Source organism: Eptesicus fuscus, chromosome 9, assembly GCF_027574615.1.
Source record: "Eptesicus fuscus isolate TK198812 chromosome 9, DD_ASM_mEF_20220401, whole genome shotgun sequence".
NCBI classification, from domain to species: Eukaryota; Metazoa; Chordata; class Mammalia; order Chiroptera; family Vespertilionidae; genus Eptesicus; species Eptesicus fuscus.
Window position 1 is genome coordinate 72,319,488 of NC_072481.1, and position 23,049 is coordinate 72,342,536.

At 38.7% G+C, this 23,049-nt stretch overlaps 1 protein-coding gene across 1 annotated transcript in view; it reads left to right on the forward strand.

The window, feature by feature from the left end:
* Positions 1 to 23,049, forward strand: part of DCDC2 (doublecortin domain containing 2) — a 172,430-nt gene that overhangs the window by 26,174 nt on the left and 123,207 nt on the right. The gene's annotated exons all lie outside the window — the stretch shown is intronic.

Below are 23,049 nucleotides of genomic sequence, written 5' to 3' on the forward strand. Positions count from 1 at the left end.
AGAACAGTAGTACAATGTGAACATGTACCAGAGTGTTTAAGCCCAGTGTGGATGAGCATCCCAAGGGGAATGCAGTTAGTATTACCTGCCAAGGGGATCCGGAAAGGACTCTCCAGAGAGGAGCTGGGTCTTGGAAAACCAGTAGTTCACTAAATTTACTGAGGATGAGGTGAGAAGGCCAGGAGCAAGGGCACAGAAGCATAACATTTCACAGGTGTGCTGGCCACTAGTTTGGGCAACAGACCTCTGGGCCCTAGTTTGGCCACAAACTTGACAGAAGTGCACTTGGGCTTTAACAAGTCACCAACATAGTGATTCTCAACTATTCTCCCTCTGCCCAAAGATATTTATGTAAGTTGTGGTCTTTGTTAGTTGAATTCATAAGCATTTCAGGCATAGTCAGGTGTCCAAAGCACAGCCAGTTCAAATACCCCTTTTAGCATATTTTACAGAAATCTAAACTCTCTGTAACCTGGAGATCTAAGAACCCCTAAAGGTAAATCTACACAGGGGAATCCACTTTGAAATCTTCAGTTGTTGACAAGTCATTGCCAATAGATGGGAGATGAAGCATTACTTTGTTACCTGAGCAGGAGAGCTTATCGAGTTTCTGTATATATGGAGGAGATGTATGCTCTTGGAGAAAGTATTCTTCTTTTGGTTCTTGAACAAATAACATTTATAGACAGCTGTGACACACAGATCTTCTTGTTCATTTTTCAGGGACTCTATGCTCATCAGAAAGTAGTAAAACTAGAACCATTTTCCTTGAAAATGGAAGAACATTAATCTAGATCTCATTTCATTGTGCTTGCCATTTTAGCCATCTATTGGGGAGTAACAAATGTTGGACATTAAAGTGTAAATGAAGCAAAATACATACTAAGCAGGAACTAATAAATGCAAGGGGAAAGACTAATTAGCACATTGATTAATCTTTTAAAAATGCTTTTATTTAAAGAATTTTTTATTAGTAACATCCTATATCTTCATCATTAGTTTATAGTGTTAATAGATTGATTAAAAATGAATTGCTACAGTGAAAACTAATTATATATATTAAATCCAGACATATCAAATACTACCAGTTCCTAAAGACCCTTAAGATATTTGAAGAGATTACTTTGAAGTAAGCAGTTTAACAAAGAAGGTCACCATAGACATTAATACAAAATGCTGGGTTGTGTTGCTTTATGGACTCAGTTTCCTTGACTGTGAATTGGTTATGACAATACCTGTCTTAACCTAGGTTTTCTTGTAATTCTATTCAATTCAACTCATCAAACACACACTGTCCAGTTAATTGTCAGCTCTCAGAGTCCAAGAGCCCCGACTGACCTATTCATGGTCATAGGGAGGACTCCATAGATGTTTGCTGTGGTTGCTCGCAATGTGCCAGGTCCCGGGCTACACTGGAGGGGTGATGATATTATAAAATGAATCCCTTGATACACATAGGGAACTGTATCTCTGGGGAGACAGCAGTCAACAAATACTATTAGCAGAACACTATGGCATGGGTTAAATGAGGATGTAAGTGAAGGTTCTTCAGGCATTCTTGTTTTTTTCTATTCTTGGTTTCTGTTGATATGAATGATGGTGGGATATTTTTTCTTCTGCTAGATAAACTTGATTTCTTTTCTATTTCTTTATAGCTGAAATATGTCAGTTGGCTCTTAATAATATTTGTGAAGATTTCAATTTTAAGGATTATTTATAGAGAACTTTAAAATTTGCATTTTTTATTTACTGTCCTGGGAGCTACGAGAGGATGTCCTTTTGTTGGTTGATGTGTTCTACAATTGAAGACTCATTTTAGGATTAGCTTGATTCGAGATTGTAAATATAATGGCAAAATGAATAAAGCTGACTTAATGAATTTTAATTTTGAATGATATTTGGAGTAGCTAGCACTTTGACTATCCATATCTTTTCTCCATCAACAGGGAGCATTATAAGTTTTGTGTAGGTGTGCTTGCTAACAAAATTACAAATTATGCATAAATACATATGCTTCTTCAATTACCTCAGTTGAGCAGAACAGAAATCCTTCCTTTCTTCCTCCCTCCCTCCCTCCCTCCCTCCCTCCCTTCCTTCTTTCCTTCCTTCTTTCCTTCCTTCCTTCCTTCCTTCCTTCCAGTTTTGGAACATTGTTTGAAACTGATCAAATTTTGTATTCCCATATATGATGGCAATAATTACACATTATACTAGTTTTTGTTCTGGGATTCAGCAGGATAATGGAGGCCTGAAAAAATGGCCAGTTAAATATTGGTAGTAAGAATAAGGAGGGTATGAGACTGAAAAACAGTTTTAAGTCGTCTTAATTTTATTAAAAGTCAGAGATATGGTAAAATAAATGTGCTTCATCTCACACTTATAGGTATGCATTTGTTTAGTATAAACAGGACTTGCTATTATGCTAAGGAATAAACCCTGCTTTAGGCTGCGATGTGAGTGTGATGACAAAGATGAGAGAGATGGAGGAAGAGAAACATTTTGGATTTTCTCTAGTAATTTATTTTAAAAAACAATAAAAATCCACTCTGACTGCTAAACGTACCTTTGGAATTACAGAAAATTTTGTGGAACTCATTTGTTGAAAACTTCTGGTCTAGAACATGGTGCTAATATAACTGAAATTTTTCATTCATTATTTGTGTAACAACCTGTGGAGATGAGGGTACTAGGACTCCCTGGTGTGTCCTCAGGATATTGTTACCATACTGAACTGGTCCAATTACTCAGTAGTTGCCAGCCAAAAAGACAACATTAAGGAGATTTTATGAGAAGGAACGTACTTTATTGTATGCCAGCAGACAAGGATACACTGTGGGGTGGGTGGGGGGAGAGGGAGGTGGCAGAAGGGTCATTTCCTCAAAGTGGTATGTCCCCAAACAAAAGATCAGATCCATCTTTATTCAGGGAAATCATGCGTAAACATCAAGGTTATAGCTTCGTCATCACATGTCTAGGAACAGGGGACATTCCTGTTCACTTGCATTCTAAAACATGCCTGTACACACATTGTATGTTCAAAAATGGTGGTAAATCTCACCCCTGGGAAGAGATTCTAGTATTATAATGAGGGCATAATGGAAAAGTTCATGAGGAGGTTAGTAGAGGGTCCTTCGGGCCCCTTGGCCAGCCCCAGGAATTTTGAGCTGGATCAGCCCCTGGGTCTGCACATCATCCTGGCACCTCCCTGAGAAGACAGGTGTGGCCATTGTCAATGTCAGGAATGGCATAGGTATGGAAGAAAGTCTAATCCAGTCCCAGCCCTTTTGTTAAACTCTTAGCAAATTATAGGATGTGGTTATGTCAATCTTATAACATTTAGGGTGATCTAAGTGGATTTACAGGTTAATCTAAGTAAAGCTGTGAATTCTAAATAAAAGTCTGTGCTAGGCTACCTGCAAGGCCGTGTGTGTGTGTGTGTGTGTGTGTGTGTGTGTGTGTGTGTGTGAGTGTGTGTGTGTGTGTGCGCGCGTGTGTACACATTAGGTTACAATATGAGGGACATCTGTCTCACAGAGTTGATGGCAAAAAGCCCAACTGCCTTTGGAGATAGGAGCCCAGGTCTAAGCTATCCTTCCAAGGTGGAGAGTTGATTGAGGTTTTAAGACTTTTCAAGTTCCTCCACGGGACATCATAACCTACCTTCCATGCTGATTCTCCTATCACCAGGAAGACTTTATTATTTACTGTAATGCAAAATTTTTTCACGGAGTAATTAAAGATGGTGGTCTGCAAATTTGAGGGGAAAAAGGGGCAGAGTGTGAGGAAACGGACATCTTGCTCCCTCACTCCTAGATTTGGAGTATTTGAGTTTGGACCTGGTGGCCCTGGAGATTCTGGTTTGGGATTATTCCAAGAAGCGAGGTTCACTTCAGAGACCTCCCGATTCCAAGACTTCCCCTGCAACAGGCAGATTGGGAGTAAAATGAACTTGGCCTTACTTAATTGCATTTGATGTGAAATCCTTTTTTTTTTTCTTGCGTGATTTTTTGGAAATATTTTAAATACCAAAATGCCAAGGCTCTTTAATGTACTATACTCACTTAAACAATCCAGATAGAAAAGGAAGCAAATTATGAAAAGGATGGGACAAAAGAGGAAACAAACTTTCATGTTCTTGCTAACAATTCCAAGTGAGACACACAGTATCAAACTTGCTTTCCCCCCCCCCCCCAGGTCTTAATGGGCCAAATACAAATTTAATTTCTTCATGTGGTTTTCCTTAAAAGAGTTGCCCTCTCCTTTATGTTCTCAGGTGAATGTATTTCATTGGGGCAGGCTCGAGATAAGCTCACAGTAGGCTAATTACATAAGGTGGGTGGTGATGCCATTGCTAGTCTTGAACTGTTGCTTTTTTGAGGTTTTCTTATGCTTTTAATTAAGAAAACCCCTCATTGAACCTTGCCCATTCTTCTTTATCTACATCACGAGCTTTGACCTCCCGGATGGTGCAGTTTTGATGTGGAAGTGAGGTTCTTTTCACCTAGTTTTACCCTAAGGGAATGCAAATATTTTCCCAATTAAGCTAGGGTTCACTGGTTAACAATGAACCATTGTTCGTTATTGTTCTGAGCTGGTAAGCCTGTTATGTGGAAAAAAAAGACCTCCTTCCTTTTGCATATTAGTAACAAAAACCCTTGACTGATCTGCAGGAGATAACTGTGTTTTCTTCTCTGTGAAGAGTGGCTCAAGAAATCATTTAGTGTCAAATTTAACTTGTCTTTTGTTGTTCTTTTCAACCTGTCTCTTGGATTCATAAAGCAATATAGGGTCAAGTTTCTTTGAAACTAAACCCAAAGTCAAATGCAATCACAGTGTTTAAATTTTATGCAAAGTTACAAATAAAAACTATTGTTGGGTGTCTCAGGAGGTATTTTTTTTATTATACTTTAAATGGAGAGTTGGTTGTGGCTGATTATTGGAAGAAAACAGGGTGAGGGAGGTGAAAACAGGACAAGGGAGGCCTCCTATGTTTCAGATGTTTATTTTATGATAAACATTTTTATTTTGAAACTAGAGGCCCAGTGCATGATTGAATCATGCACGTGTAGGGTACCCTACACGCTTTCGCTTTCGATCGAGAGGGAGCTGGGTGCCTGTCTGCTGGTGCACCAGGCCTTTCAGAAGCCTATGGCGCAGCGGAGGCTTTTGAAAGGCCTGGTGCCGGAGGAGCAGACAGGCACCCAGCTCCCACGCTTTTGATGGTCCGCGGCTGGACGTGAGCTCGCTGCCCCAGAGGCCCCTTCTGTTCCGCACACAGCCATGGCGCAGACGCTGAGCTCGCACCGCCACTGGCGATGCGAGCTCAGTGTCCCACTGGCCCAATCAGCTACCCCGGCCACCCCGAGTCCCACCCCCTGTGCCTCCCGCTGGCCCAATCGTGGGCGTAGCGGAGTGATGGTAATTTATATATTACCATTTTATTAGGTAGGATAATTGAGACAAAAGTGCCAAATAGTAGTAGTCTTTGCTACTATTTGGTAATTCCTTATATACCTACTTCACTCAGCTTCCTCTGTTGACATCATATATAACCATAGATTAGTTATTGAAAGCAGGAAATTAAAATTGATGCAATCAGCTAATTTACAAAATTTAGTAGAAATTTGCCCATGAATGTATTTTTTTTTTTTTTATCCTGGATCCAATTTGGGTTCTCATACTGCATTTTGATGTCATATTGCCTTAGTTTCTACCTATGTTACTGTTCCCCTGTTTTTCATGACCTCAGGAACTTTGAGGGTCAGTTATTTTGTAGAATATCCTTCAATATGGGTTTATCTGGTGTTTTCTTATGGTTGGGTTTATTTTTTGGCAAGAATACAGGAAAATGATGTTGCGCCCTGCTCAGTCCATCATATCAGGGGGTATGGTGGGGAAATATAATTACAAACAAAATCTTCTCTCAATCCAGAAATCCTCTTTGGTGTGAATTCTCTGTCTTTTCTCCACTTTTCTTCAGGTTGTTGGTCCATTGTCATTCAATTTGTAAGAGTTCTTTATATATTAAGGCTATTAGTTTTCTATGGTTATATATTGCAAATATTTTCTCCTACTTTGCTGTGTTTTGACTTAGCTTCTGGTGTTTTTTGGTCATGGAAAATGATTTTTTATTTTTATGTAGTAAAATTAATTTTCTTTATTGGATTCATAATTAGAAATCCTTTTCATACCAATGGTAAAGAGGAATTCACCTATGTTTTCTTTTGGTACTTGTATAATTTTATTTTTTACTTTTATATCACTATTCCATTTAGAGTTTGCTCCTGTCTATGGTGTGAGATGTAGGTCTAATCTTATGTTTTGTCAAAGATATCTAGGCTACCCATCTGCCTCGACATCAGTTATTAAAAGCCCATTTTTTTCCCCAGTGATTTGAGATGCCAACTTTATCATATACTAAATTGCCAATGTACCTAATTTGATCTATTTCTGGGCTTTGTAGTCTATTCCACTGGTCTATTGGTCTACTCATGCACAAGTACCATTCTGCTGAAATTAATTTTTAAAATTATATTTTTAAAATTATATTTTTAAAATTAATGATCAAAATAGTAATTTAGAATAAGTAAAAAAAAAAATTAGAGTGAAAACTGTATTGTCCCTAAGTAAAGCATTCAAACAATTGGTTTTTATTTTTTAAAATTATTTTTCAGGGTTTCTCCATATAGGTCTGTCTTTCTGTATGTATATATGTAGAAATTTTTATTTTTCATTTAGTCAAATTTGTGGATACATACATATGTATGTATTTATAGATATGTACAAGTTGTTATAGAATACACATTTTATGCAAACTTTTTTATTATATTTCACTTACATTGTTGCTCATATTTTCACATTTATGTAGTATTTGTTATTTTTTATAGTAATGTGTACTGTTTTATTGAATCGATGTTATATGTTTCTTAGTACAATTCTATTTAGAAAATTTCCCTTGTTTTCACTATGTAATTCTAGTCAACATCTTTATGTACTAGTATATAGCTATTTCTACTTCTGAATTATTTTATCAGGGTGAATTGGTGAGACGTTCAGTGTCAAAGGTCATATATAGCACATTTTGTGCATTCCAGATGCATAATTTGACAGTTTTGAAAAACTATTATATTAATTTAAAATGTTATCAGTAATGTAGTTTTGCCCCAAATTTTCTAGCATTCAAGGTATGTTTTTAATTATTTTCAAGAATATGTAGTTTATATTTTCTTAAAGCATTTGAATTTGGGAGTATGTTGGCATGTGCTCTCTTACTTGTTTGTTAAAAATGGTTCAAGCAATCTCTTTGGAAACAGAAGAGTAGGAGAGTAATTTAGTAGGAAATTTTCAGGGTGCCAGTTATGTTGGTGCAAATGTGCCGATTTGCTATCCGTGGCTCATTCTTCTTTCTCCTTTGACAAGCAAACCTACTCTGTGCCTCACCTGGTCAACAACGTCACATGTGAGTCCTCTCCTGGTTGGGTTCCACTCATTCCTCATTTATGCCCCATACATGTGACACATGTTACTGTGTGACCTCAAAGTTCTGCCCTTGCTTAGTTCCTTGAGTATAGCTGCTTCTCTGCTTCCAGGGAGGCTGGAAAGCCTCTTTCTCCCTGAATGCTTCCTGCATATCCTGGCTTTACATATGCACAGTAAGAAGCTTATCCTGAACTTATTCTCTGTCTCTTATAGAGATTAGTAATACTAAGTAGAAAGAGTCCTCTCTACTTCTTTACCTCCATTTTCAAGTCCTTAACTCACTTCAGTAGGTTTTTCTCCTGAGTTCCTTTCATCATGCTCTTGTCAAGCTCTCCAAGGGTGTCTGTGTTGACCAACTCAGTGTCCTCACCTTAATCTGTCTTCTAGCAGCTGATCCTTCTTTCTTAGCTTCTGGAACATTGCACTCTTTTGGTTCACCTCTTACTTCTCTGTCCACTTTTATTTTATCTCCTTTGAAATTTTTTCTTGTAATATACAACTTCAAAGCTTGGTCCTAAGCCCCTCCTTTTGCTTTTGACTCCCTTTCTTGGTGAACCCATTCAATCTCATGGCTTTACATATCACTATATGCTGACTGCCCCCAAATTTATACCTCTAGCCCTGACTTCTGTGAGCTCTAGCCTGCCTACATGGATGACAACTCTACTTAGAGGTCTCATAGGCATCTCAAATGTAATGTCCAAAACTAAACTCTTTTTAAAAAAAAAAAAAAAAAAAAAAAAAGATCTAATTGGCTTTCTTGAGTGAGTCATGAATTAGGCAGGATTTCATCTAGCAATTAGCCAAAACTAAACTCTTGATTTGACAACCAATGCAAATTTTTCTTCTGTTTCATAAGTAGCAGCTACTTTGTACCTGACTGCTTAAGCTCTCTTTCCCTCACTATCCAGATGCTTCCTTCAGCAAGTTCTAATTTCTGCCTCTAATGTATATTTCAGATCTTCCTACATTTCTCTTTCTCCTTAGTCATCCCTATGAAAAGCCACCACTATCTCTCCCTTGTATAACTCAATGGCTTTCTTTTTGGTTTCCTTGCTTCCAATCTTACTTTCTCCAATCTGTTCTCCATATAGCATCCAGAATGATCTTTGAAAGTATCTGCAGTGGAATCTAATTGCATTTAAGCTAAAACCCAACCTTCTTCCCTTGGCTTATGAGGCCCTGCACTGTGCCTGCCAGCTTGCTCTTCTCTCTCTTACCTACACAGTCCAGGTGCTCCAGCTTCCGTTTTGTTTCTAAACATGCTCAGCTTTCTTTCTTTATAGATTTTGCACATCTGTCATCTCATGACTGCTTCATTTTTTTCAGAAACCTTTTCATAATTTGTGATTACATATGTTTTTATTTAATTTCTTATGTCTTGTTTTGTTACTGATGCCCTCTACTATTCTATGGGCTTTGTGAGGGCAGGAATCTTGACTTATTTACCAACCAGGGGCCCAGTGCACGAATTCATGCACCTTGAAAGGAACTGTGGGCTGTGAGGCTGCAGTGGGCACAGGGGTGGATCTTGGGCCATCCTCCGTGCCCCTGCCTGGCCCCTCCTGCCACAGGCCCCTGTCCTCTTTCTGCCGGTAGCCCTGCTCCTGCTGCCGCTGCTCCCATGCACTGACAGCACCAGCCCTGCTTGCACCCACTGACAGTGTGGAGCGAGCGGGGCTGGTGCCAGCAGCGGGTGTGAGAGGGGCCAGTGCCGTCAGTGGGTGTGAGTGGTGGCTGCTGCCCTGATCTCCCCTCAGGAGCAGGGGGAGGTGGAGAAGCCCTCAGGGGCTATTAGGGTCGGCAGCTGCCACTCACACCCGCTGACAGTGCCGAGTGTTTGGGATTTGCGCCAGGTGCCGGCAGTGGGTGTGAGTGGTGGCTCCAGCACTGTCTGTGGTGCGAGCGGCGATTTTGGCACTGGCAGCAGGTGTGAGTGGGGCCATCGCCAGCAGCGGGTGCGAGAGGCGGCTGCCGGCCCCGATTGTCCCTGAGGAGCAGGGGGAGGTGGAGAAGCTCTGAGGGGCGATTAGGATCGCCAGCCACCGCTCACATCTGCTGACAGTGCCGAGCGATTGGGACCGGAACCAGGTGCCGGCAGCAGGTGCAAGCGGCAGCTCCAGTGCTGGCTGTGGGTGTGAGTGGGGCTGGCGCTGGCAGTGGGTGTGAGTGCCGGGTGGGACTGCAGTGTGCGGGAGCAAAGAATTTTCAGTAACCACCAGAGGCTTGCCCCAATGACAGTGACGGGCACCCCACCTTGGTTTGGTGCCCCTGCTCACCTGCTCCACCATCCCTCCACGGCCAACGGCCACTATGTTCTGTGCACGCCCACTAGTATACATCATAGTGACCAGTTGTTCGGTTGTTCCAGTTGTTCTGCCATTTGATCTATTTGTATATTAGCCTTTTATTATATAGGATGAGCACTCAACATTTGCCCCAGGGCCTGGCACAGAGTAGAAAACTGTGATAAGTGATAGATGTCATTGAATGAATGGATACTCTATGCTGACAGTAGATAAACTATGAGATGTTCAGATAATTGTACTGCAGACAGCTTCAGATTTCAGAATGTGGGGTGCCTCTTAGTACTTGCCTCTTCCTTTGGAAGAAGAGTGTCACCCATGGACAGCTTTCTTTCTTCTTGGCATTGGGTGCTTCGTGTGTCCTCAACTATGGCAATGATGGCAGGTGGTTGATGTGGGTGACTTGATTCCTGGGAGGTTCCTTCATTCGAAAGCTACAGAAACACACATTATCTGGGACGATTTATGGGGCAGGGCATGTGGAAAAAATCATAGGTGGATATGTATCATTTTAGAGCCTGAAAACCTTAAAGCGTATTCCTGGAAGACAAAGTGTATTTCAATATTTCTTTTAGAGAAGTATAGTAATTAAACCAAGATGGGAAATGAGGACATTAACTTTTGAGGCTAGATTAATTTGAGAGGGAAATAGGCCTAAATTTTAAAACTCAGGTTGTAGTCCTAGTCCAAGAAAAACAAAATATTTTTAAAAGGTCTCAAGCATGCAGCACTAGAACATCAGATAGTTTTGGTTAAGATAGTGATATAGGGAACTACTTTAAACCAGTTAGAACAATGGAGTCAGTGGTCTCATGGGTCTGCTGTAAACAGCATGAAGTATTACAGCCATGTTAGGGAGCCTTTCTGGTCTTCAGGACTTCTTTGAAAGATTGACTCTTGTTAGTTCCAATTTAATTACTGTCATATTTGCCTTGGGAAGCGTATGGTTGTTTATGTGGTTTCTAGTCAGCAGTTGAAACTGAAGTTTGTAAATGATTTTTATCATAAACCTAGTTAACCTAGTCAATTTTACTATAAGTTATGAGAGGAGACATGTATCAGATTCTGTTTGGTGTAAATAATGATGTTCTGTTCCAAATCATAGAGATCCCAATTGCTTTTAGTAAGTCTTTGACACTTAGGATAAGCAAGGTCATAATTTTCACAGTTTAATTTTAAAACCTTTTTTTTATTTTTTTATTGTAAGGTTGTATTTTAATAACACTTTAATATTTTTGGAGAATGTGAAAACTTGAAGGGGATTTAGAGATGCTCAAAGTGCAGTCCCCTCATCCTATAGCTTAGTAGACAGGACTACACAGGTTGGTGAAGTGACTTGCTTCAGGTAACTCAGTGAGGGGCTGAGCTCCTAGGGTTTGAAGCTGCCTCCCAGTCCAGTGCCCCTGAATAATGCTATGCCACTTATTCATTCCTTTACTCCTTTACTGTCTCTCATGCCCACATTCCACCCCACACATAAGCTCAGTGAGAGTGGAGGCCCCTGTCTGCCCTCTTCAGTACTGAGTCCTCAGCATGGGGCACAGAGCCAATGCAATGTGGGTGAAAAACTAATAGTTGCTAAAAATGTTAGTGGCATTTCCCTTGCTATCAGTTGCTGGGTTAATAGTGTTCTTGGTATTTATGAAGGACTGAATGTAGATCGTGTACAGTTGGCACATTCTTCAGTGGGAGTCCTGGGGACCAAATGACTTATTTAAATGCAGGTGGAAGCTGCATTCCACCCACATGGACTGCCCTGCATACTCAACATTGCTAACTTTCATCTTGCGTTGTTATGTAGACACTTCCAGCGGCTCTGCATTTTTAGTGGAAATTTTACATTCCATTGCCTAGGTTGGAAGTGTCTGAGCGATTTGGTAACCCAAATCCTGTTTGGGAAAACAAAACAAACAAAAATGGCAATGGTGAAAAGTAAACATAGCTAGTGAGTTAAGAAGGAATACAAAAGAAGAGAGACAAATAAAAAACTTATTTTTTAATGCTTGGTTAGTGGTAGTTCCTGTAATTTCTCTGAAGAATTCTCCTGGGTTAATGGGTTATTTTTTAACTTAATGGGGGTCATATTGTTCTCTTAGCATAGCATTACGGAAGCTCATGTAGGCTTAACTTATGAATGCCTTAAAAATGACTCAAGTCCTGTTCAATTTTCTATAAGATAAAGTAGCTGTGGTAAATAAAGTTAAGCTTAGGATTAACTGATTTTTAAAAAGCAGCCCACAAAGTACAATTAAGAGAAAATTAAACCAGAATGCCAATAGTTTAAAAAAATGAAGTATGCTGGAAAATTGATTTGATGGTTCAAAATTGATGAAAATAGATGGTCAATTTTTTTTTAAGAGAAGAAGATTTAGCAATATGGACATTTTATTTAAATATATGCTTCTACTTAAGAATTTCCAAGAAAGATATTACTTATCATGGGCATCTAATTTTGGGGGTCACATTTTTTGGTGGATGTTATTTTTCAAAGCAGTTTTAGGTTCACAGCAAAATTGAGAGGAAGGTACAGATTTCCCATGTGCCCCTACATGCACAGCCTCCTCCATTATCATCATCCTCTGCCAGAGTGGTACATTTGTTACAATTGGTGAACCCACATTCAACATTTGTTTTGAATTGTTTTCCTATTTTAATTTAGAGAATAGTTCAAAAGACAGATCTGCAGACTGATGCTAATGTATCCTTTATTGGCAGAAAAATAACCCTCTGAATAAGAGATGAAAATCCTCACCTAGCAGGTGAATCCTAACGCTTCCTCGGGGAATCAGGCCCTGGACTGGGTACAACAAACATGGGGACCTGCAGGGGACCCAGGTACAGAAGAGCAGTTTCATCAGCTCAGAGAAACTAATTGGACCCTTCTGGGAATGTTCTGAACAGCTTGTTCATTATAATTAGAGACATCTTTTATAACTAGGTTCTCACTGAAGTTTGAGTGATTGGGATTTTTTATTATTATATAATACTGTTGATGAAAATATTCTCTCCATAATATTTAAGTGGCTGTACTGATTTTGCCACCTTGCCTTTCTGGAATTTCTAGGAGTATGGGGGGTTTAAATGATTTCAATTTTAATTAAATTGGGGTTCCATAAATTATGCTGGTATAATCATGTAAAGACTATTTGACAGGTACTAGCCACAGGGAGAGAAACTTGAGTAGTCTTGCAAAGACACTGAGATCACCGAATAAGAGGGCAGTCTAGATATGCCAATCCTATTTAATAATAGACAAATATGCAAATTGACCATACTCCGACACACCCACAAGCCACACCCATAAGCCACGCCCACCATCCAATCAGAGAGTATGCAAATTAACCCAAACCAAGATGGCTACAGCCAGAGAGCAAGGTTTCCTAGTAACAGAGGAAGCCAAGCTTTCCCTAGCCGTTGCAGGCCTAAGCCTCCACAAGCTACAAAGTTTCAATTATAGAAGGTAAACAAATTCAAACAAATGGCGGCAGAATGGAGATTGAGAGAGCAGTCCAGGGTTGCCGCCGGCAACAGGGGAAGCAAAGCTTTCCACACACCCTGGCCGGGCCCACCTGCTTAAGGCAACAAAGTTTCAATTATAACCCCAACACAAATGGCTTCGGCCTCGGAGGGAGCCCCAGGCTTGGCTCCAGGCTACAAAGTTTCAATTGTAGAAGGAAAATACATTCCAGATACCAGGGCCTCCGCTTGCGTTGCCAGGGGGCGTGGCCCACCTGCAAACCACCACAGGCCCCTCGCTCAGGCCGCCCCATGCCCCAAGGGAACCTCACCCTGATCCGGGACGCCCTTCAGGGCAAACCAGCTAGCCCCCACCCCTGTACCAGGCCTCTATCCTATCTAATAAAAGAGTACTATGCAGATTGATCATCACTGCAACACACAATATAGCTGCCCCCATGTGGTCAAAGATCCTGCCTCCATGTGGACACAAGATGGCCACCACAAGATGGCCAGCAGGAGCGGGCAGTTGGGAGGCACCCGGCCTGCAAGGGAGGGCAGTTGAGAGGGACCAGGCCTGCAAGGGAGGGCAGTTGGAGGTGGTCAACCCTGCAGGAGAGGGCAGTTAGGGGTAACCAGGCCGGCAGAGGAGTGAAGTTGGGGCCAAACAGGCTGGCAGCAGAGTGGTTAGGGGGTGATCAGGCTGGCAGGCAGAAGTGGTTAGGGGCAATCAGGAAGGCAGGCAGGCAAGCAGTTGGGAGCCAGCAGTCCAGGATTGTGAGAGGGATGTCCGACTGCCCGTTTTCCCAGGGATTGGGCCTAAACGGGCAGTCGGACATCCCTTGAGGGGTCCCAGATTGGAGAGGGTACAGGCTGGGCTGAGAGACAACCCCCCTCCGTGCACGAATTTCGTGCACCGGGCCTCTAGTATATAAATGTTTGCATATCTTCACTGATGTATAATTCAAGAAATGTCTTATTAAATGGGTGCAAATATGTGTCTACGACTTCTTCTAGTGGCCAGTTTCTATCTCGAGCAACATTAACAGGAGGAATGAACCCTGGACTGGGAATCAGGAGTGGCTTCTTGTGACTGCTTCTTTGTTCATTGTGTGCCCTTGAGGGGTAAAGAGGCTCAGCTTTTCCTACCTAAACAGCTGGAATAATACTAACCTCATAATGTTATTTTGTTGAACAAATGTCACAATAAATGAAAACATTTTATAAGTTTTGATGTGTTTTGCAGTGTAAACTTATTTGAAAATAGCATTTATAAATGTATTATGAAAGTCAAGGTAACATTTGGAAAATATTTGATACAGTTCTGGGCATGATATATGTTAAAAAAATTGGTTCTAATTTTGTTTAATTAAAATATTTACTGAGTGAATTCTATGTCTAAAGCACCACAAATGGATCTTTTAGTTATAGATGGGGCTCTTTACTAAAATAACAAAAAAGAGAAGTGGTCCACATAAATATTGATACTATAAGGGAATATGTTATACCTATGAGAAATGTTGCATGAGATATTCAGACAAATATTATGGAATTTCTGAGGAAAGAGTTATATCCAGCTGAGTGAAGAATTTTGAGAAATGAGGTCCGAGTGTGGTAGGATGGCCCCAACTCAAATATGATCTCAAATATTCAGCTCTAAGACATGTTAACTTTATATGAAGGCAGTGGCAGCCTTCAAAGACATTAATACAGGGAAGTCACATGTTTGCATCTGTGCTTCAGGAAGGCTAATTCAGAAGCAGGTAGATGAAAGAGGAAAGAAATACAGGTTAGAGCATGCTGGATGTAGGTTATGGCAGGATTTTTAAGGACCTTGACCCTGGGCCATGGGGTGTGTAGAGGAGGAGACAGATGAAGCAATTTTGAGGAGGGAGAAGCTATTGGACTTCATTATTGTCTGGATGTAGGATAATGATGTGTCTTGTGTTAGATTTTTTCAAGTGCCTTAGATTGCAGATTTATGCAAATTTTAATAATGCAAAATAATTATTGTATTAGAGACTGTTGAATTGATGAGTGCTTAGGTATAAAATATTTTACAAATCTTTGTCTTAACTGTCTTTTTAAATATATATAAATATATATATATATTTATATATATATTTGTATTGATTTCAGAGAGGAAGGGAGAGGGAGAAAGAGATAGAAACATCAGTGATGAGAGAGAATCATTGATTGGCTGCCTCTTGCACGCCCCACCCCACACTGGGGATCCAGCCTGCAACCTGGACATGTACCCTGACCAGGAATCAAACCTAGACCTCCAGGTTCATAGGTCAACACTCAACCACTGAGCCATGCCAGCTGGGCTTAACTGTCTTTTAACAGTTGTAAAAGTATTAGACATATCTAGTTGGTTATACAGATTTAGTGTCAGAAGAAAGATCTGGACTAAAGATAGAGATTTGATGGTAATCAGGAGAAAGAGCTGACTAAAGATATAGAGATTTGATCATTATTAGCAAAATGATGTCGGTAATAAATAACATTGTGTTAGATAAATTTGACCAGGGAGAGAGTTTGTTTAAGTTACAAAGAGATGGAACCTTGGGTGAAGTACTGACATTTAGGCTTGTGAAGAAAAGCAGATCTTAATATAGGAAACTGAGAATGGTCACAGAATGATGGAATTCAGACATTTGCCGAACTATGATGATGGAGTTTCTAGTTACATTCCTTATTTGTGCTTTCTTCCATATCATAGGAGATCATATGTCCAAAACATTTGGGAGCTATACTATTTCAGATTAATGGTATTTTTGGAAATTAATTTTCCTTAGTTTAAAAGAGCATAATACTAGAAAAAGATATTTTAGTATGCCAGATATTATATAGAATATATTTTGTAAGAAATATCCAACTTTAAAATATACACATGTTTGATTAAAACCCCTTTAATATAAATCTGTTATAAAAATTAATAGAGCAAATGGGCATTATGTATCTCTTATAATCTTGCATTGATCAGAAAATCTGGATTTCCTTGATTAATATTTGCATGGAATATTTTTCATCCTTTTAGTTTCAATCTACTCATGTCATTATATTAAGGTGTATCTTCTGTAAACAGTGTATACTTGGGTATTGTTTCTTTATTCAATCTGACCATCTCTATACTTTAATTGAAGTTTTTGTTTATTTACATATACTAAATTACTGGCATGATTTGTTTTGAGTCTATCATATTATAATTGTTTGTGTTGTTGCAGCTCACATTTGTTTTTTGTTTTTTTTGCTGCCTTCTTTAGATTCATGAAATGTTTGAAAAATTAATTCATTTTATCTTTTTATTGGCTTTTTAGCTATGCTTCTTCGTGATTTATTTAGTGACTACTCTAGAGTTCACAGTGTCTGTTCTTAACTTATTTTAGTTTGCTTTCAAATATTTTACTAGTTCATGAAGACAAAGAACTTGATTACAGTATAATTTCATTTACCTTCATTTGTACCTTTGCATTCTTGTGAAATATTTTGCTTCTACATGTTACAAATCTCATAAGTCATTACTATTCATTTTGCTTTAAAATAGTCTTTAAGTTTAAAAATTTTAAGTCTTTAAAATTACTCATATATTTTCTTTAAATGTATTTCATTCTTTTGTGCAGATCCAGACATTCATTTGATATTACTTTCCATCAGTATGAAGAGCTTTCTTTACATATTTTTGGTAGTGTGGGTCTGCTAACAAAATTCTCCGAAAAAAAAATGTTTTTATTTTACCTCCCATTTGGAAAGATATTTGCTCAGGGTATAGAATTCCAGGTTAACATTTTTTTTTTCTTTCAGCACTTTACTAGTAAAGATGTTCTTATATTGTGTTTTGGCTTACATTGTTTCTTAGAGAAGCCAGTCATAATTCTTATTGTTGGTTCCTTTGACTTAAATGTGCATATTTTCTCTGATTGCAGTTTGACTGTAGTGGAACTAGGTGTGATTCTTTTTCTATTTGTCCTGATTAGGGCTTACTGAAATTTTTTGATCTGTTAATTGACACCTTTCATCAGTTTTGGAAAACTTTTGGCCATTTTCTCTGTAAATACTTCTTTTGGCTCACTCTCTCTCTCCCCTCTCCTTGACTTCAATTACACATGCTACATCATTTGTTTTACATATCTCTGATGAACTGACCGTGTTTTTACTTTTTTGTGCTTTACCTTGGATAATCATTGTCTTTGAGTTGACTCATCCTTTCTTCTATTGTGTCTAATCTGCTATTAAGCCCATCTAATGAATTCTTCATTTCACATATACTGTTTTCTAGTTCTAGAATGTTCACTTGTGTGTTTTCTTATAGTTTCCAGTTCTGGGCTAAAATTTCCCATCTTTTGCCCTAGCTGGTTTGGCTCGGTGGATAGAGCATTGGCCTTCAGACTTAAGGGTTCCAGGTTCAATTCTGGTCAAGGGCACATGCCCAGGTTGTGGGCTCAGTCCCCAGTAGGGGGCGTGCAGGAGGCAGCTGATCGATGGTTCTCTCTCATCATTGATGTTTCTATCTCTCTCTCCCTCTTCCTTTCTGAAATAAATAAAAATATATTTTTAAAAAATTTCCATCTTTCATCTATTTGTCTCCCCTTTTTATTGATTTCTGTAACATATTTACAATAACTATTTAAAAATCCTAATTTGCTAATTTCAACATCACAATCATTTGTGAGTTTGACTGTATTTTTTTCTCTTGATAATGGGTCATATTGTCTTCTTTATTTACATGTTTTATAGTTTCATTGCATACTGGTATTTTGTATACAATTTTGTATAAAATTTGTAGAAATTGAAAGTAGGTTATGTTTACCCACAGGAAAAAAACTACACCCCTTTTTCTGTTGAGCTGCTAATGTGAGGAACTGATCTCAGTGTAATCCATTGTTGAGCTGAGAGTAGAATGAATTGTAGCTTTAGTTTTACTTTGTCAGTGGTTTCAAACATTTAGTTGGTGAATCAGGCCTTGCCCCCTCTCCAGCAGGGCTTTGGGTTTAATACTGGTGAAATTCTAGAGAGAGATCACTACTTTTATTTCAACTGTAAGCTATTTACATCCTTGAACCTCTCTCTCTCTCTCTTTCTCTCTCTCTCTCTTTCTCCCTCTCCCTCCCTCCTTCCCTTCTTCCCTCCCTCCCTCTCTCCCTCCCTTCCTCCTTTCCCTCTCCCTCCCACCCCCCCTCTTTCCCTGCCTCTCTCCCTCCTTCCCTCCTAGTCCCACCCCCAGCTTTCCACACCATGGGGCTTTTCCCCCTGCTCTTTTACCCTGCTCTTAGCTTTGTTGCACTTATGTGCACTTAAAGACAATCTCATGGGGAAGAATTGGTGGGCAGTGCAGACTTGCTCTTGGGTCTCTCTGTCATGCCAGTTCACACACTGGCTGGCCATTTATGGGAAGGTTTGTTCCTCTGCCTGCTGTGCCCCTGGGTATTAAAGCAGCTGTAGGTTTCCTCTCACTTGGAGAGGTTCATCCCTTTCTGGAATTTAGTTCATTCAGACTTCTTCGCATCTTAAGCTCTTTGATGCATTTTTTTAAAATTAAGGTTTCTAGCTTGTCTCTCAGTTTTTGTTGTCATGTTGGGAACAGTAGTCACCTACAACCTTCTACCTCCAAAAGTGGAACTACTACTTAGTTTACTTGAAAATGGAAAGAAAAACACTGACATATTTAGTGATGGAAATGACATAAGCCCAACAGATGCATTTTATTTATTAAATTTTGTACCAATTATCAGAATTTATTTCTTGAGATATGAAAAAGTGACAGATAATGATAGTTAAACCATGTAATTTTTGTGTCTCAGATGTGTTAATCTGCAGATTAGGATAAGGCAAACCTTATTTCTATTGATGCAACACCATCAGTAGAAATCCAAGGAGAAGGTGAGTCAACTCTCCTTTGGAAAACTTCGGTTACTGTCCTCACCTCTTGCTATGTAGCTTTTCATTTTTTGAGTTTCTCTTGCAGTCCATGCATCTGGAGCAACTTCATGATAAATGGTTTCATTTCATGAAGTCTAGGAGATGTTCCTGGCATGAACTATCCTCTGATAGAGGCACTTTCTAATTGTTAGTTATGATACATACCATCAACACAGGACATGCTCAACCTGGTGGGTCATACCATCACCATGCATCAGGCATTTTAGCTGATCTTTCTTCCATATAAAAAATAGTAGTGTTGAAAAAACATGGATGGTTATTTAAGAAAGCTCTTTAGAATAAACAATAGTTTGTATTCATCAGTTACATTATCTCTAGGGTAAGTTATTTTTTTACTCTGTTGTCTTTTAATAATTGTTATCCCTTTTCATTTATCAAAAAAGTGGTAGAAAATGATTACATATTTTGTGAAGGACTTTGTTCTTTTCTATGCTATATGCTATCTTTTTAGAGTAGTAACAAAAGTTTCCTCAAGGTTACCATTTTGAGAACTCACTTTTCTTAAATCCACAGAATAAGAGTCAAAGTGTCTATGTGTAGGTTGGCCTATAACTTTAGTACTTAACTTTTTCCTGAATGTTTAAGTCTGTCTTATGGATAGTCACAAAATCCTGATATGTTCTTTAAAATTGAGTTTTTATATATGATTCAGATTTGAGTTTTCAAATTGTATGATGAGCTTTTACAATAAGTCAGTGTCATTAGGCTTTTGTGGTGGTGTTCGTTTAATAGCATCATTTCCTCAGGTCCGTAGACTGAGTTTGGTTTTCTTGGCTTAGGGTTTCTGGAGATGGTGAGTGCTGAGATTTGAGGCAGATGGATTCTCTGAAGCATGCAGCCTAACAGCCTCAGGGGGTTGTATTGCCACTTCATTAATTAGTTCATGGAGCATCCCTTTGGGCTAATTTAGTGGGATTATCCCTATTTTTACAGATCAAGAAAATAAGGTAGGAGGTATTGAATTGGCAATTAGTCCTGGAATTTGGAACTAGTTACTCAGTTTGTAGAGTTTGACCTTGTTATTTCAAATATATATATATTTTCACAGCAACACTTTCAGTTTTGTTGAGTTTGTTTTTTTTATAACAAATAGATTCATATTTTTGAGTCATGAAGATTTTAACTTGAATTTTCACAGTCACTATGATGTCCTGCTATATATATTGTGGAATTTGTGAACTTAAGGTAAATTACATACTTAGACTAATCAGTTTCACATGAAGCATTGGTCAGTTTTTATTTTTGTTTTAGAAATGACCATTTGTGACATAAATACAGTCTAAGATACCAGAGACAGAGTGATATATTGGAAAGCACATGAGATTTGTTACCAAAGATCTGCGCTAGAGCCTTCCCTGGCTTACCTCATTCTAGCTGAGTGAACATAATTAAGTCACTTTTGCCACCTTTGACTTTAAAAATATTTCCAACAAGCATCTTAGTCAAATTTGTGGTCAGTCTATCTATCTATCTATCTATCTATCTATCTATCTATCTATCTATCTATCTACTATCTATCTATCATCTATCTATCTATCTATCTATCTATCTATCTATCTATCATCTATCTATCTATCTATCTATCTATCTATCTATCTATCTATCATCTATCTATCTATCATGTATCTATCATACTCAAGGAATGACCCTTTCTCTCTGGTTCGCCAGGCAACCTACTTCTCAATAAACAGGGTTTTCTAAGGTAATGTTGCCCAGTGCAGACTAAAGGCAGAAGTCAGCTGTAAGCATATGCTACTTTTGCTTGGTGGTGATTCCCTCACCAACAGACAAAACCAGATAGGAGTATTAGCTCTGCTGGACCCAAAGTCTGAGTTTTGCCTTGATGTATTTTCATGGTCACAGATTACACAACTAACACCATTCCTGGGACCCAGGGGTCTGAGTGGGAGTACCTCCTAGTCCATCCCTATGCATCTATCCTCTGTAACTAGATGTGTTGACACTTAACATTATTCTCATATTTTAAATGCATTTTCAAAGGGCTAGGGAAAGTATTTGGGTTACTAAGAAAATTTAAAAATTTAAAAAACGTTCTAGTTTAATATGTTTCCCTTTATCTAACCCCTTGATATCTCTAGATTAGCATCAAGTGACCAGTACTTAATCCCTGATAAGGACTCTGGAAAGCTCCTTATATGCAGTAGATTTAACTTAAAATTTTTATTATTTATTATTTAAGATGTCAGTAGAAAAATTCTTTCTAAAGGAAAAATTTTCCAAAAGGTTTCAGTTATTTTATACAGTGGTGTTGCATTTTTTTAAATTCAGATATATTACTTGGATTATTTCTTAAGATTATTTTATTAGCGAATTTGAAGACAGACTATTTCCATTGTTTTTACTATAATGACTCAAATAAATATATATTTAAGATTAAGCTTCAGTTCAGCTGGTCAATCATGAACATTTGGGAAGTATTTGTCTTATGAATGAATAAAAACTTTGTCCAAGCTGATGGTTTGCTTTAATTCAAGCAACAACGTATAGACTCAGAATAAAGTTATGTAATTATTTTTAAAATCATGTTTATTTATGAAATTCTGTACATTATAAATAGATATGCTCTAAAAAAGAGTAGCATATTTTAGCCAACTCAAAAGTTTTTAAGTTATTTGTTTATATAACTTATTCATCTTCATCTTGAATTCAATAATCCAGCAAGGTATTGAACAATTAAGGTTGGTAGGCAAGACTTTTGAAAAATTAACAACTGAGTATGAAGTGTGTGCTCAGTACCTTAGTAGTTATTATTGAGAGTAACTAAAAAGTAACAATAGGGACCAGAAAATAGAAAACAAATAAATAAAATATACTATGTGTCAGATGATGGTGTTACGGAAAAAAATAATAAGCAGCGAAAGGCAACAGAGAACCAGGGATGTGGTAGCAGCTTTAAGTCAAGTGAGCAGGGAGGCAGCGTAGCTATATTTAAAAAGTGGATTTCAAGAGGAAGACACTGTTAACACAAGCAGAGTCAGAATGGCCTGTCCTTCACACAGGTAAAAGTTATATGCAGCTAAACATCTGACCTTACGAGTAAGCAATCTGATTGATGGAAGAGGGATTTGTAGTCACCTAAAGACATTGTAAAACACACCTGGCCGTATAACAGCATTCCTTATAAATGGATGTATTGTCTAGGCTATCGCATGAACTAAATAAATCAAGGGACTCTTGAGATTGATCAAGACTAAGCTTTCAATAAATCGCATTAAACAAAAAATGCTTATTTCTTTAGCAAGTTCTCAATTTTAATAGTTTATTCTACAGACATACTTACATATTTGTGCAAATGAGTATCTCCAAGGAAACACATCATGGCACTATTTGCAATAGCAAAAGTTTGGAAACAAAGTCTGCAAAAGGTTGGAAACCATTATTAAGGGACAGGTTAAATAAACCATGGCATGTTCACAGAGTGGGATATACACAGCTGCTATAAAGAATGAAGCAACCCTTCTCCTAAGTACCACTAAGCAACGGTCTCCATGGTATATTGCTATGTGAAAAAGGAAGGTGCAGAAGAAGGGCTATAGCAGGATATTACTTGTGTTTAAAAATTATATATTCACTAGAGGCCCGGTGCATGAAATTCATGCACTTGCGGTGGGGAGGGGTCCCCTAGCCTGTCCTGTGCCCTTTCACAGTGTGGGAGCCCCGCGATCGATTGCCCCAAAGAGGTAGGCCGGTGCTGAGGTCCCACCTCCGCAGTGCACGTGTGGGGCCACGGGAAGCACACATCCACTGTGCATGCAGTCATCTTGTGACAGCATGAGGGCATCATGCGTGAGGGCGTGACGACTACTTAGCCTTTTATTAGTAAGGATAAGATAATATGCTTATG